The following is a 13,118-nucleotide window of genomic DNA, read 5'->3' as shown; positions in this document are numbered from 1 at the left end:
AGGGGGTCAACACCGTGGATGAGTTCCTGAACAGGGCTCAAAGGTGGATCAACTTGGAAGAGGCACGAGCTTCGGTCGCAGGAACCAACCAAGTCCCTGCCTAGCCCGTTGGAGTGGTAACGGATGTTGCAGCTACGGCTCAAACCGTTACCCAGAATAACCAAGGGGGAGGTAGCAAGAGGAAGGGAAATGGTGGGGGCGGCCAGAGCAGTTAGAAGAAAAACAAGCCCGTGGAGAAGTTCAAGCTGATCTATACGACTTATGCCGACCTCACGGATACTAGAGAACACATTTTCTTGGCGAATTCTTCTCGCCTCCCGTGGAAAAACCCGGAGCCTTTAAAATATCAAAGGGCAAAGAGGGATCCTTCAAAATTCTGTCGATTCCACAATGACACTGGTCACAACAACGATGATTGCAAACACTTGAAGGATGAGATCAAAACACTCATCAAGGCCAGAACTTTGGCTCAGTATGCGCGGAATCGAATAACTCCCAGTCAGCTCGCTGGACAAATAATTCCATCAGCTCCGGAGGCCCCGAAAAATCAGATCGGAGCTCAGGTGATTCAGGATACACCTCCTCCGATAACAGGGGGAGATATCACAACCATCTCCGGAGGCCCTCATCTGGCAAGCACGAGCAGAGGTGCCCAGAAGAGATATATCAATGAGCTGAGGTCTCACAACGGAGTTGAGTTTGTCCCAGAGCAGCATTTGACTAAGAAACAGTGATTGGAGAAACAACCAATCAGTTTTACTGAAGAAGACGCTAGTCATGTCCAATTCCCGCATAACGATCCTCTAGTCATAACCGTCCAGCTCGCCAATCAGAGAGTTAGGAGGACACTAGTGGATAATGGAAGTTATGTGAACCTACTATTCAGGTCCACATTGGAAAAAATAGGATTGTCTGTGACCGAACTGAAGGCAACCTCCATGATGTTGTATGGGTTTTCCGGTGAGGGATCGGCAACTATCGGAATAATCGAGTTAGTGATAACCTTGGATGAAGGACCGCGAACTGTTTCCAAGCTTCTCGAGTTTGTGGTCGTTGATTGTCCAACCGCGTACAATGCAATCTTGGGTCGGCCTACGTTAATGGCATTCGAAGCCATAACATCTGTCCGCCACCTTGTGATCAAATTCCCCTCATCTGCGGGAGTATGTACTGTCTGAGGTGATCAGCTTGCTGCCAGGGAATGCTATAGGATTTCCATTAAGGGAAAATCACAACCTGGGTAGCAAATAATGGCCATACAGGATGAAGGCAAGGAATCCCAGGAAGTAAGGACTTCTCCTGGAATGGAAGAACCTTTACAAGCCAGTGGTGCGGATGCTACCCCGACTGATGATATCGATTCGCGAGTAGGCAAAGATAGATTTGAGCTCCAAGCTAGTGAAGAGCTTGAAAAAGTAAACATCGATCCCAGAGATGCTTCAAAAATAGTTAAACTCGGGAAAAATCTGGACGATGAGAGGAAGGCAGAGCTGACAAAATTTTTACAAGAAAATCTTGATATATTCACCTGGTCTCATAAAGACATGGTCAGGATATGTCCGAGTGTGATCATGCATACCCTGAACTTGGATAAGAGCGTGCCTGCGAAGTCCCAGAAATAGAGATGTCTGGGTACAACCCAAGCTGAGGCCCTGGAAGAAAAAGTAGCTCGGCTATTAAAATGTAGGTTTATTCGCGAGGCTAAATATCTGATCTGGGTCGCGAATCCTGTCCTGGTCCCAAAGCCAAATGGAATGTGGCAGACTTGCATCGACTTCTCCAACTTAAACAAAGCTTGTCCCAAGGACTGCTTCCCATTGCCAAGGATTGATCAGTTGATGGATGCCACTGCGGGGAACGAGCTCATGTCCTTCATGGACGCATATTCTAGATATAACCAGATTGCGATGAACCCTACGGACTAGGAGCATACTAGCTTTATGACTCCAATGAATGTTTACTGTTATAAAGTTATGCCCTTTGGGCTGAAAAATGCAGGGGCTACCTACCAGCGATTAGTCAATAGAATGTTCGCTGATTAGATCAGGAACAACATGGAAGTGTATGTTGATGATATGCTGGTTAAATCTAAGACTGCCGATAACCATGTTCCCGATCTGAAGGAAATTTTTGAGATCTTAAGGAGATATAACATGAGGTTGAATCCCCAAAAGTGTACTTTTGTAGTGGCATCAGGAAAGTTTCTGGGATTCATAGTCAACACGAGGGGGATAGAGGTGAACCCAGATAAAATCAGATCATTATTATAAATGCCTTCGCCCAAGTCGCGTAAACATTTCTAGAGTTTGACTGGAAGAGTAGCAGCCCTTAATCGGTTCATTTCTAAATCCACTGACAAGTTCCTGCCATTATATAACCTGCTCCGAGGAAATAAGAAGTTTGAATGGACCGAGGAGTGCGAACAGGCATTTCTCGATCTAAAACACACATTTCGCCAAGCCGCCAGTGTTGTCCAAACCAGCGGCAGGGGAGCCTCTTTTCCTTTATTTAGTTGTTACGGAAAATGCAGCCAATGTCGTGCTGGTCCATGAAGAGGACCGGGTCCAAAAACTGGTATATTATATAAGCAAAAGACTTCTCGGAGCTGAATCACGGTATTGCTTAATGGAAAAGGTGGCGTTCTGCCTTATTCTAGCCTCCAAGAAGCTTAGGCCATACTTCCAATCCCATTCAATCCACGTTATGACCGATCAACCTTTAAGGTAGGTATTGCAGAAACCTGAAGCATCGGGACGTCTCTTAAAATGGGCAATCGAACTCTGCCAGTTCGAAATACTATATGTACCACGGACTACGATCAAGAGTCAACCCCTAGCTGATTTCATGGCTGAATGCACTGGGTTTCAGGAGGAGCTTTTAAGAGAACCAGTACAGGCATTGTGGAGGATATTCGTGGATGGTTCTTCTAACGAGAACGGGTCTAGAGCTGGGATCATATTGATCTCTCCAAAAGGGCATCGATTCCACTCTGCACTATGGTTCGGGTTCGAGGCATCCAACAACGAAGCCGAGTACGAAGCTTTATTGGCCGGGCTTAGAGTAGCAAAGGAGTTGAAGGCCAGGGCCGTCCAGTGCTATAGCGATCAGCTTGTGGTAAACCAAGTGGCAGGGGAATACCAAGTGTAGGGGGCCAAGATGGCGGCTTATCTAGCCAAAGTGAAGAAAGAGCTATCAGAATATGAATATGGACTAGTCGAGCATATCCCTCGCGAGCAAAATGCCAATGCTGACGCTTTGGCGAGACTCACTACCTCCAAGGAAGCTGAGACTCTGAGCCTAGTACCAGGGGAATTCTTGGAGAGCCCAAGCGTGGCTAAAGGCACGATGGAGGTCGAGATGATTGACATTAGGCCGACCTGGATGACTCCCATAATAGAGTATCTTACAACAGGGAAGTTGCTTGATGAACGAAAATATGCGAGAAGGATACTCTATCAAGCTCCAAGATATGTGATCATGGATGGAGCGTTATACTAACGTGGCCATTCCTTGCCTCTTCTACGATGTGTTCTGCCAGAGGAGGCCAGAGCTATTTTACAGGAGGTGCATGAAGGTTTCTATGGGGATCATGTTGGGGGAAAAACTTAGCCTTAAAAATATTAAGGCAGGGATATTATTGGCCCACTTTATCAAAGGATTCCATCTCCTACGTCCGAAAGTGCGACAAATGCCAGCGGTTCGCCACAGTCGCCCGAGCTCCGCCAATCAAGCTGAAAATGATCTCATCCCCATGGCCATTCGCAGTATGGGGGATCGATTTAATAGGAGCTCTGCCCATGGGAAAAGGAGGGGTTCGCTATGCGGTGGTAGCCATTGATTATTTCATGAAGTGGGCAGAAGCCAAGCCCCCTGCAACAATCACCTCAAAAAGAGTCCTCGACTTTGTAGTCAAGAATATTGTTGTCGATTCGGGCTGCCCAAGAAGATTGTATTGGATAATGGAACTCAGTTCTATAGCGATCTCTTCACCGAGTTCTATGAGAGGCACAGCATAATTAAGAGTTTCTCTTCGGTTGCCTACCCGCAAGCCAACAGGAAGGTCGAGGCCGTGAATAAGACCCTCAAAGCAAGCCTTAAGAAAAGGCTAGACGAGGCCAAGGGAGTTTGGCCTGAGCAGCTCCCACAGGTACTATGGGCGTACCAGACCTCCCACCAAACTTCTACAGGGCACACCCCTTTCTCCCTGACTTTTGGATGTGAGGCTGTCCTTCCCGTCGAAACGAAAATAGCCACGCATAGACTCCAGACCTTCATCCAGGAGCGGAATGATAAGTTGCTCAGTGCATCTCTCGACCTAATTGAGGAAAAACAAGAGGATTCCCAGCTACATCTTGCACATTACCATCAAAAAATCACTCGTTATTTTAATTCGAAGGTCAGGAGGCGTATCTTTGGTTTGGGCGACCTGGTGCTCCGAAGGGTCTTTTTGGTAAGCAAGGACCCCAAAGACGGTGCATTGGGTCCGAGCTAGGAAGGGCCCTATCAAATAGTGGAGGTCATACATGAGGGAACCTTCAAATTAGCTTGACTTAATGGAGAAACAGTCCCACGGACCTGGAATGCTATGCACTTAAAGAAGTACTATCAATGATGATACCACCCAACTATGTAAGGCTTAATTATAAAAGCCATTTTATTTAAGAAATAAAAAAACCACCCATGCGTACTTCTTGTCTTTTATATAGTTTCATTCATGTATTAGTTAGTGTGCTAACGTTTATCCAAAGCAACCAAGAAAGTTCCCTTTCTGATTACTTAGGGGGCATATAACCCGAGAAGGATTAAAACTTGGAAGTTAGTAAAATTGATTAACCAATGTTTTTTCTAAAAAATACGAGGTGTCAATAAACCAAACGCGAACTAAGTTTTAATAAAAAATCCTAGATATGACCAGGTCCAAAACTTGGAAGTTAGTAAAATTGATTAACCAGTGTTTTTTCTAAAAAAACACGAGGTGTCAATAAACCTAACGTGAACTAAGTTTTAATTAAAAATCCTGGATATGACCAGGTCCAAAACTTGGAAGTTAGTAAAATTGATTAACCAGTGTTTTTTCTAAAAACACGAGGTGTCAATAAACCTAACGCGAACTAAGTTTTAATCAAAAATCCTGGATATGATCAGGTCCAAAACTTGGAAGTTAGTAAAATTGATTACCCAGTGTTTTTTCTAAAAAACACGAGGCGTTAATAAACCTAACGCAAACTGAGTTTTAATTAAAAATCCTGGATATGACCAAGTCCAAAACTTGGAAGTTAGTAAAATTGGTTAACCATCGTTTTTTCTAAAAAACACAAGGTGTCAATAAACCTAACAAGAACTAAGTTTGGAACATTCCAAATCTCGGATATAACCGGGTCCAAGGCCTGATACTTAACAGGTAGGTATTAAATCAACATTAAGTTTGGTTATAACCAAAATTAAAATATTTATCCTGATCTAAAAATCATTCCCTAAGATTTTGAATGTACAAGTCATAAGCATAAAAAAAATCAATGAATAGATAAAAAAAAAAGATATTTCAATTATAAAAAAATTGTCTTGAGGAGAATAACCTCGTACCGAGCCAAAATGACAAATGTTTACAGAAAGAAAAAATATATATAAGGTAAACGAAGGCAAAAGAAAATTAAGCCCCTCCAAGGCTCTCTGAGGACGTAACCTCCTCGATCTCCTGCTCGCCAGCGGTGGAGGCTTCCCCAGTCTCAGACTGCTCTTGTTGAATCCGAGCCTTGAACTTCTCGAGATAGGTATCCCACACTTCAGAGGCCAGGAAGGAGAAGTTGTCGTCCTGGTTGAAAGCCCAACAATGGTACAACATGCTCTCCATGGAGGTTAGTGAGGCCGCCTTCTCCTCCTTAGCAGCAGTCTCGGCCTCCAATTGCTTGACCTTGGCCTCCGCGAGCTCGGTTTGCAGAGTAGCCAGGGCGACCTTTGCAGTCTGCTCACCCTCTTGAGATGCTGCAAGAGAAGCCTTGGCGTCCAGCTCACCTTGTTGAGCAGCTGTTAGGGCAGTATGGGCATCATTCAAGGCCGTCTGAGCAGCCTGGAGCTCGACCCGAAGCTCATCATTCCTGGCCCTAGCCCGAGCTATGCTTCGGTGCTGAGCCAAGACTGCCTAAAAAAACTAAAGAAGCAAGTTAGACACGCGCTGGGATAAAATCAAAAGAGTATATTTAGCTAAGGAAAGTTGGCTTACGGTAAGGTTCATCCCCAGCGCAGACTCCATAACGTTCTCCGAGCTCCTCTCCTCGATCACCCTCAGGTCCTTCGCATTGGCCTTATAAAAGTGCTCCACTGTATGGTTAGCCGTCTCGTAGAGAGTCCCCTAAAAGGTGTCCGAGATCTTCTCCAGGTCCTGGGCATTGATCGGAATACGTAAAGAGGCGGTGGGGATGAGGGGCGCTGGGGGATCAGCTTGTGTTGCCTAATCCCGAGCAGAGATGGATGGAAATCGGGGAGGAGGTGGAGGCGGACCTCTTTTCTCCTGAGCAACCGTGACGGGAGCTGTCTTCCCCTTAGCCGGGGATTTGGAAGTCGTCCCTACTACAGGTGGCACCTTCTGAGCTGTAAACCGGGGCTTCTTTACTAGTGGCCCTGAGCTGGACTTTCCCTCCTGGAAAATCGTGCAAATTTCAGGAACCCCTTATTGTGCCATATCCTCGCCTGAAAAAGAGTGAGAAAGGACGTTAATATACAGACAAAGTCATCAGTTTACATAAAATGTACATACGGTATAACAAAAAGTCCTACCCTCCGAGCTAGAGGAGGAGTCTATTTCCACGATCTCCGACCTCGGAACCGCTACGGGAGAGGGAGAGCCTAAGTCTACAATTTCTTGGATTAAAGGAGGTTCAGGCTCAGGTTCTATCTTGGGGCTAGACTCCTCTACATATTACCTAAGTCCAGGGGCAAGGATACCCTAGCACAGGGAGGCCCATGACCTAAGTTTGATTCCATACTCTTTGAAAAAGACCGACCTAAAGGATAAGGTGTTATCCACAACTACGGTGCCCCTGGGATGGCCCATGTCGTGACGTAACACTAAGTGATCCAAGCACTGCAGGGTTATGTTACGGTCGGTGTAATGCCCCAAATTTCCTAATAAGGTTTAGGAACTTGATTGGGAGGCCGGGAGGGCCATAATTGATTTATTATGCTATTAAAATATAATATGCATGTATATGTGTAATAAATATGCATGAGAACCCATTTCTGAGTAATTGGGTGATTTTCATATTTTGGTCATTTCGGGCATATTTGTGATATGTGTGTGGTGCTTTATTATTATTTGGTTATGCTAAGGTTACTCAGCACAAGACGATCCAAGGAGGTAAGCTAGTGGGAAAGTCACAACGGGATTTATGCTTGACTTGGAGTAAGTCAAGGGGAATTTAGAGCATTGCCGGGTTATTGGGTAATGGGGATAAATATTTGATGGTAAATTGGGAGTTAGTAAGATTAGGGGAAATTTTGGAGGTTTTGACTATTTTGCCCTCGGGGATGTTTTCGGGACCCCGAGCTTTAGGATTTGGTTGAGGCTACTTAAGATTGAAGTAACCTTTAAAGTAATAAAAAGAACGTTCAGGAAGTTTTCTCTCCCTCTAAGTTCCATTTTCGTCTCCCGATCGCATTTTCAAAGGAAACTTGAGTTCTAGGACTCGGATTCAAGCGAGGATTGAGGCATAGCGATCCTAGGGAAGATTAGAAGCTAATTAGCCAGAGGATTTAGTTAGAAACAACTCAATCGGAGGTAATTCAAGTTTTAAGTTCTAAGTTTTTTTAAAGTTTTTAAGCTTGAATTGGACTTTGTGTTTTGATGAGTTTTTATTATATTTGAGACTTGGGTTTTGTTGGTTTTGGATGATGAGGGTGTTTGGGAACTTTGATTTTTGAGTTTGGATATGTTTGGATAGGTTTTTGGAAGGTTTTTAAATGGTAAAATCGAGGAAAAAAGGTTGGTTCGTGGTTGGGTCGCGACCCTGTTCTTGGGCGTCGCGGCTCAGGCTCGATGAAGAAGGTGAAGGTTGCTGGTGGCCGGTTAGGGCCGCGGCGCTAGGCTCAGGTAGAGAAGGGGTCTGCCTCTGTTTGGAGGCAGGCCACGACGTTTGGGAGTTAGGGTCGCGGCACTTGAGGGTATTTATGGCCGAAATGATGTTTTAAGCTTGGGAACTCAAACCTTAGGCCTCAGGATCATTCCTACTACCCGATTTAGTGGGATTTGATGTCTCGGAGGTTAGGTGTTGGTTCCGGGATTGGTTTTAGAACTTGAACTTAATGGATCACCATTTATGGTTGTGACTAGGTTATCACTAGAGGCTTGGAGTAAGGATCGTGCTTGGACATGCATGGTTATTCTTGATGCATGTTGAATGTTTAAATGTGACATGCGTGGTTATTGTTGAGGCATGTCAAGTGATTAAATGTGATGCATGTGTTGCACGAGAAACATGTGATTAGGGCATGCTATAAATATTGAATATGAAATTGTTCAGAGCTTGAGCCTCTGTGTTGATGCATGGTCCTAATTATGCTAAAAGTTGTTAAGTAAGCATGTTGAATGCCCTATATTCAGATATTTGACATATGATATATGTTTGGTAGCATTGCTTACTTGTGTGTGGCACCAACTATTCACGATCGGCACTGGTCGCGTATTACTGACCTAAGAGTCAAAAACGGCATAAGTGTCCTGAACTCCAGGGCCGATAAAAGATTAGATCTAATCAATATCAGCATTGAATGACTCATATGGGGTATTAATGCTGGACCGACCCGAAGGTCGATGAAAATTATAAGTGCTTGTCTTGTCTAAGACTAGTTACTCAGATCCAGGGCCAAAGGTCTAGGTGACTGTTTTGTCACATGGCTGAGGGAGTGGAATCCCATGTTAGTCACTTGTTAAAAGGTATAGACCCCCTATTAGTGACTTGGTAATTAGTCACTTGTTAAAAGGTACAGACCCCCTGTTAGTGACTTGGTAATTAGTCACTTGTTAAAAGGTACAGACCCCCAGTTAGTGACTTGTTGATCAGTCACTCGTTCATTGTTTGAAATTATTTGCCTGCTTGAATAGGGCTATATTTTCTAGGCATGTGCCTTATGATTTGATGACATGTTATTACTGTTCATGAGCATATTGAGTTTTCTTGCTGGGCTTCGGCTCACGGGTGCTATGTGGTGCAGGTAAAGGCAAAAGAAAGTTGGACCATCCTTGAGTTGGAGAGCTTAGGTGACGATGTGTACATATGCGGCTGCTCGACCGCCATGGCCGAGGGTTGAAAGAGGAACTAGGGTTAAACCCTGTTTTGCCGCTTAGATCGGCTGGTTGTAAATATTTTCTTGTAATAAACCTTTAAATTATATTTTTGGGATCCCAATATATATAACAAACGTTCTAATGAAACGTTACATCTTAACCAAAAGTTTTAAATCCCTAAACCGCTAATCATACTTAGTTACACGATTTTGGCCAAATGACTCGATTAACGAGTTTAGCACTGTTTATAAGGCACACCGTAACGGTCCTTGGAGTTTAGGGCGTTACAACTTTGTATCAGAGCAAGCCAAGGTTTAGGGTTCCTGAAGACAAGCTGGGCATGTACACTCGTCACTAAAGATAGCTTCACTCAGGGAATGGTAACTATTTCTGTAGTTATGTGCTTAACTGCTTAAATAGAATGTAAATGCTTTACCTGCACATTGCATTAGGGAGCATGAGATTCTAATAAAGCCTGGCTCTTGATTATATGCTTCGTGGATATGTATATATATATATATATGGATGTGATTATATGATTGCCTGCTCCATGAATATATATTTATGATATTTGCATGCTGGAGTTGGAGGCATGGTATGAATGTTGGAAGAGCAGGGATTTTGATTGATGTATGAATGCCATAGGCATGTTTTTAGCATGGCAAATGGTTTGTAAATGTGGTGTGGTAAGATTGATCACGTGGGGAAAACTCTTGATATGCTCATCATATTTAATGGGTCAAGTTATTGACTGCAGATTCAATCAGCAGGTTTATATTCAAGGCAGATAATGAGGCCTGGTGGTGGTTATACAGAGGCTGGGAATTACAGCCAAGGTTTCAGTTCTTCATCTGCTCCTATGAATTTTTAGCAGATGTTCACAGATTTGCAATCAAGATTGCAGAGGCATGAGGAAGAGATCAGGTGTCTGAAGCAACAGCGGAACTTTTCAGGAAACACTTCCTCCTTGATTATGCTAGGAGTGGCACCAGCTTTGGCTCAGCCTAGGGTTGAGAGCAGGTGGGAATTTCTCTGTGGAAGATTCCAAGAGTATTACCCTCCAGTCTTTGAGGGAGGCCTAGATCCATTCAGAGATTAGCAATGGATGGGCATGATCAGTTCCATTCTGGACAGTATGGGGCTGGTGGGTCATGATAGGGTGATCTGTGCTACATGTGTACTGCGAGATGATGCCCGGACGTGGTGGGAAGTAGTATCCCAGACACGAGACACAGCTGTGATGGATTGGAAAGAATTCAGGCAGCTGTTTAATGAGAAGTATTATTGTGATGTAGCCAAGACTGCTAAGATGAATGAGTTTCTGAATCTTGTTCAGGGTAATGCAACAGTAGCCGAGTATGTTAACAGATTTGACGGGTTGGCCAAGTTTGCTTTTGACATGGTACCCACAAATGTAGCTCGGAAGGAAACGTTTATTCAAGGGTTGATTCCCATAATAGTTCAGGGAGTTTCCCCAGTGCATGAAGTCTCTACCTATGCTCAGGTGATAAGGAAGGCTCTTGCTGGTGAGAGCGCAGGACATCAGATTGGGCAGAAGAGTGTCAGAGAGCATGGAGCTCAGATAGTGTTTCTACCTGTTCTGGAAGAACAGCCCCAATGCTAACTTCTCCTATCTTCCATACCATATCAAGGAGGCGGAGTTAGCTAGGTGTGTTGCTCGCCTGGAGGAAGAAACAATTCCAAAGTCTCCAGAGATTTCTCTAGCAACCGGCATCGAAGGCGCCCGAGAAGAGGTTGGGGATGCAGTCGACCTGCAGCAGCAGAAGTCGCCACAAGAACCCCTAGAAACCTCATGATGTTATCTATTTTATTTACTTTTGAATTACATGGCCTACAGGTCATGATGTAAAAACAATTTTATTTATGTTTTAACTATTATTGCTGCATGGGCAGCTTTTTTTCTTTTAATCGAACAATTACATCCGAGCAACACTGCTCGCGGTGTAAAAGGTTTCTTTTTGATATTATAATACCTGAATTTTATTATAACATTTGTTCGCAAGACCGAACTTAGCATAGTACTTTAGATTGATTTAACAAAATACAAAATTTTGAAAAATACTCTAAGTACCTTAACATGCTTTCACTTATTTTTCTCATATGTTTACATATCTTTCGATATGCTTTGCTTACTAGATGCCTTATATGCCCCCCAATTGATTGAGGAGCTTTAGGTCCTTAGTCACTTGCCTTGACCAGAACCTGTTCGAACATTACTGCTCGGGGAAAAATAATTAAAACGATAATACAGTAAAACAACACATGTAATGAGAAAATACTTGTAATAAATACAATAATTTGCAAGAATGACTGGTTGCGCACAATCCCTTATATTTCTCGTAATAAATGGACAAAACGTTTATGTACAAATGATCAATAAGATCTTACACTTTTAAGCGATTAGTCACATAAAATGACCAACCCTTTTTCATAACTTGTAAAAAGTAAAATTAATACAAGCCAATTCTTTAAGAAGAATTGTTTATCGATAGTACTTGCGCAGGTGTTCTCCATTACAGTAGAGAGAAATGAGATCTCCATTTAAGCGAGCAAGTTTGTAGGTGCCTGGATGGAGGACTTCTTCAATCTGGTATGGCCCTTCCCAATTAGGTCCGAGTACTCCAGCAGCCTAATCACGGGTATTTAAGAAAACTCTTTGAAGTACTAAATCTCCGACGTTGAATTTTCTTTCACGCACTTTAGAATTGAAATACCGGGCGATTTTTTGCTGGTACTCAGCTACTCGGAGTTAGGCTTGCTCACGCTTCTCATCGATCAAGTCCAGGGATTCCATTAATAGTTGGTTGTTAGAGCCTTGATCATACGTTATTCTGCGATGCAAGGGTGGATCTAACTCAACGGGCAATATAGCCTCATACCCATAAGCCAAAGAGAATGGAGTATGGTCTGTTGCTGTTCGATGGGAAGTTCTGCACGACCAAAGGACTTCAGGTAATTATTCTGGCCATGCCCCCTTAGCTTCTTCTAGTCTTTTCTTCAAAGTATCCTTTAGCGTTTTATTGACTGCTTTGACTTGTCCATTTTCTTGGGGATGAGCGACTGAAGAAAAGCTTTTGATGATCCCATGCCGTTCGCAAAAGTCTGTGAATAAATCACTATCAGACTGTGTCTCGTTATCTGAGACGATTTTCCTCGGCAATCCATAGCGACAAACGATGTTTTTGACCACAAAATCTAGTACCTTCTTCGTCATTATGGTTGTGAGTGGCTCAGCTTCGGCCCATTTAGTGAAATAATCGACGGCAACCACAATATACTTGACGCTGCCCTTTCCTGTGGGTAAAGATCCGATTAAATCTATACCCCACACTGCAAATGGCCACGGACTTTGCATCTGTTTCAGTTCATTAGGGACTGCTCGCGGGATTTTGGAGAACTGCTAGCATTTGTCGCACCTCCGTATGAATTCCATTGAGTCTTCATTCATTGTTGGCCAGAAATACCCTTGCCTCAGGATCTTTTTTAACAAGCTTTGCCCCCAGCATGGTCCCCGCAAAAGCCTTCATGTACCTCTTTCATCAATTCTTTGGCCTTCTCTATTGGAATACACCTGAGGAGTGGCATTGAGTATCCCCTTCGGTACAAGATTCCATCGACCAGGATATACCTAACAGCTTGTCGCTGAAGGGTCCTAGCTTTGTTTCTGTCCATTGGTAACACGCCTTGCATCAGATATTCTACATATGGTGCCATCCATGTATCCGCCACCTGGATAACCAGAGTGGTCTCATCTGCTTAGATGCTTGGCGCAGATAGTCGTTCAACTGGCACTATGTTCAGAGTATCAGCATCTTTC

The sequence above is a fragment of the Humulus lupulus genome, chromosome 1, assembly GCF_963169125.1.
Source record: "Humulus lupulus chromosome 1, drHumLupu1.1, whole genome shotgun sequence".
NCBI lineage: Eukaryota > Viridiplantae > Streptophyta > Magnoliopsida > Rosales > Cannabaceae > Humulus > Humulus lupulus.
Note: the sequence above shows the minus strand (reverse complement) of the source record.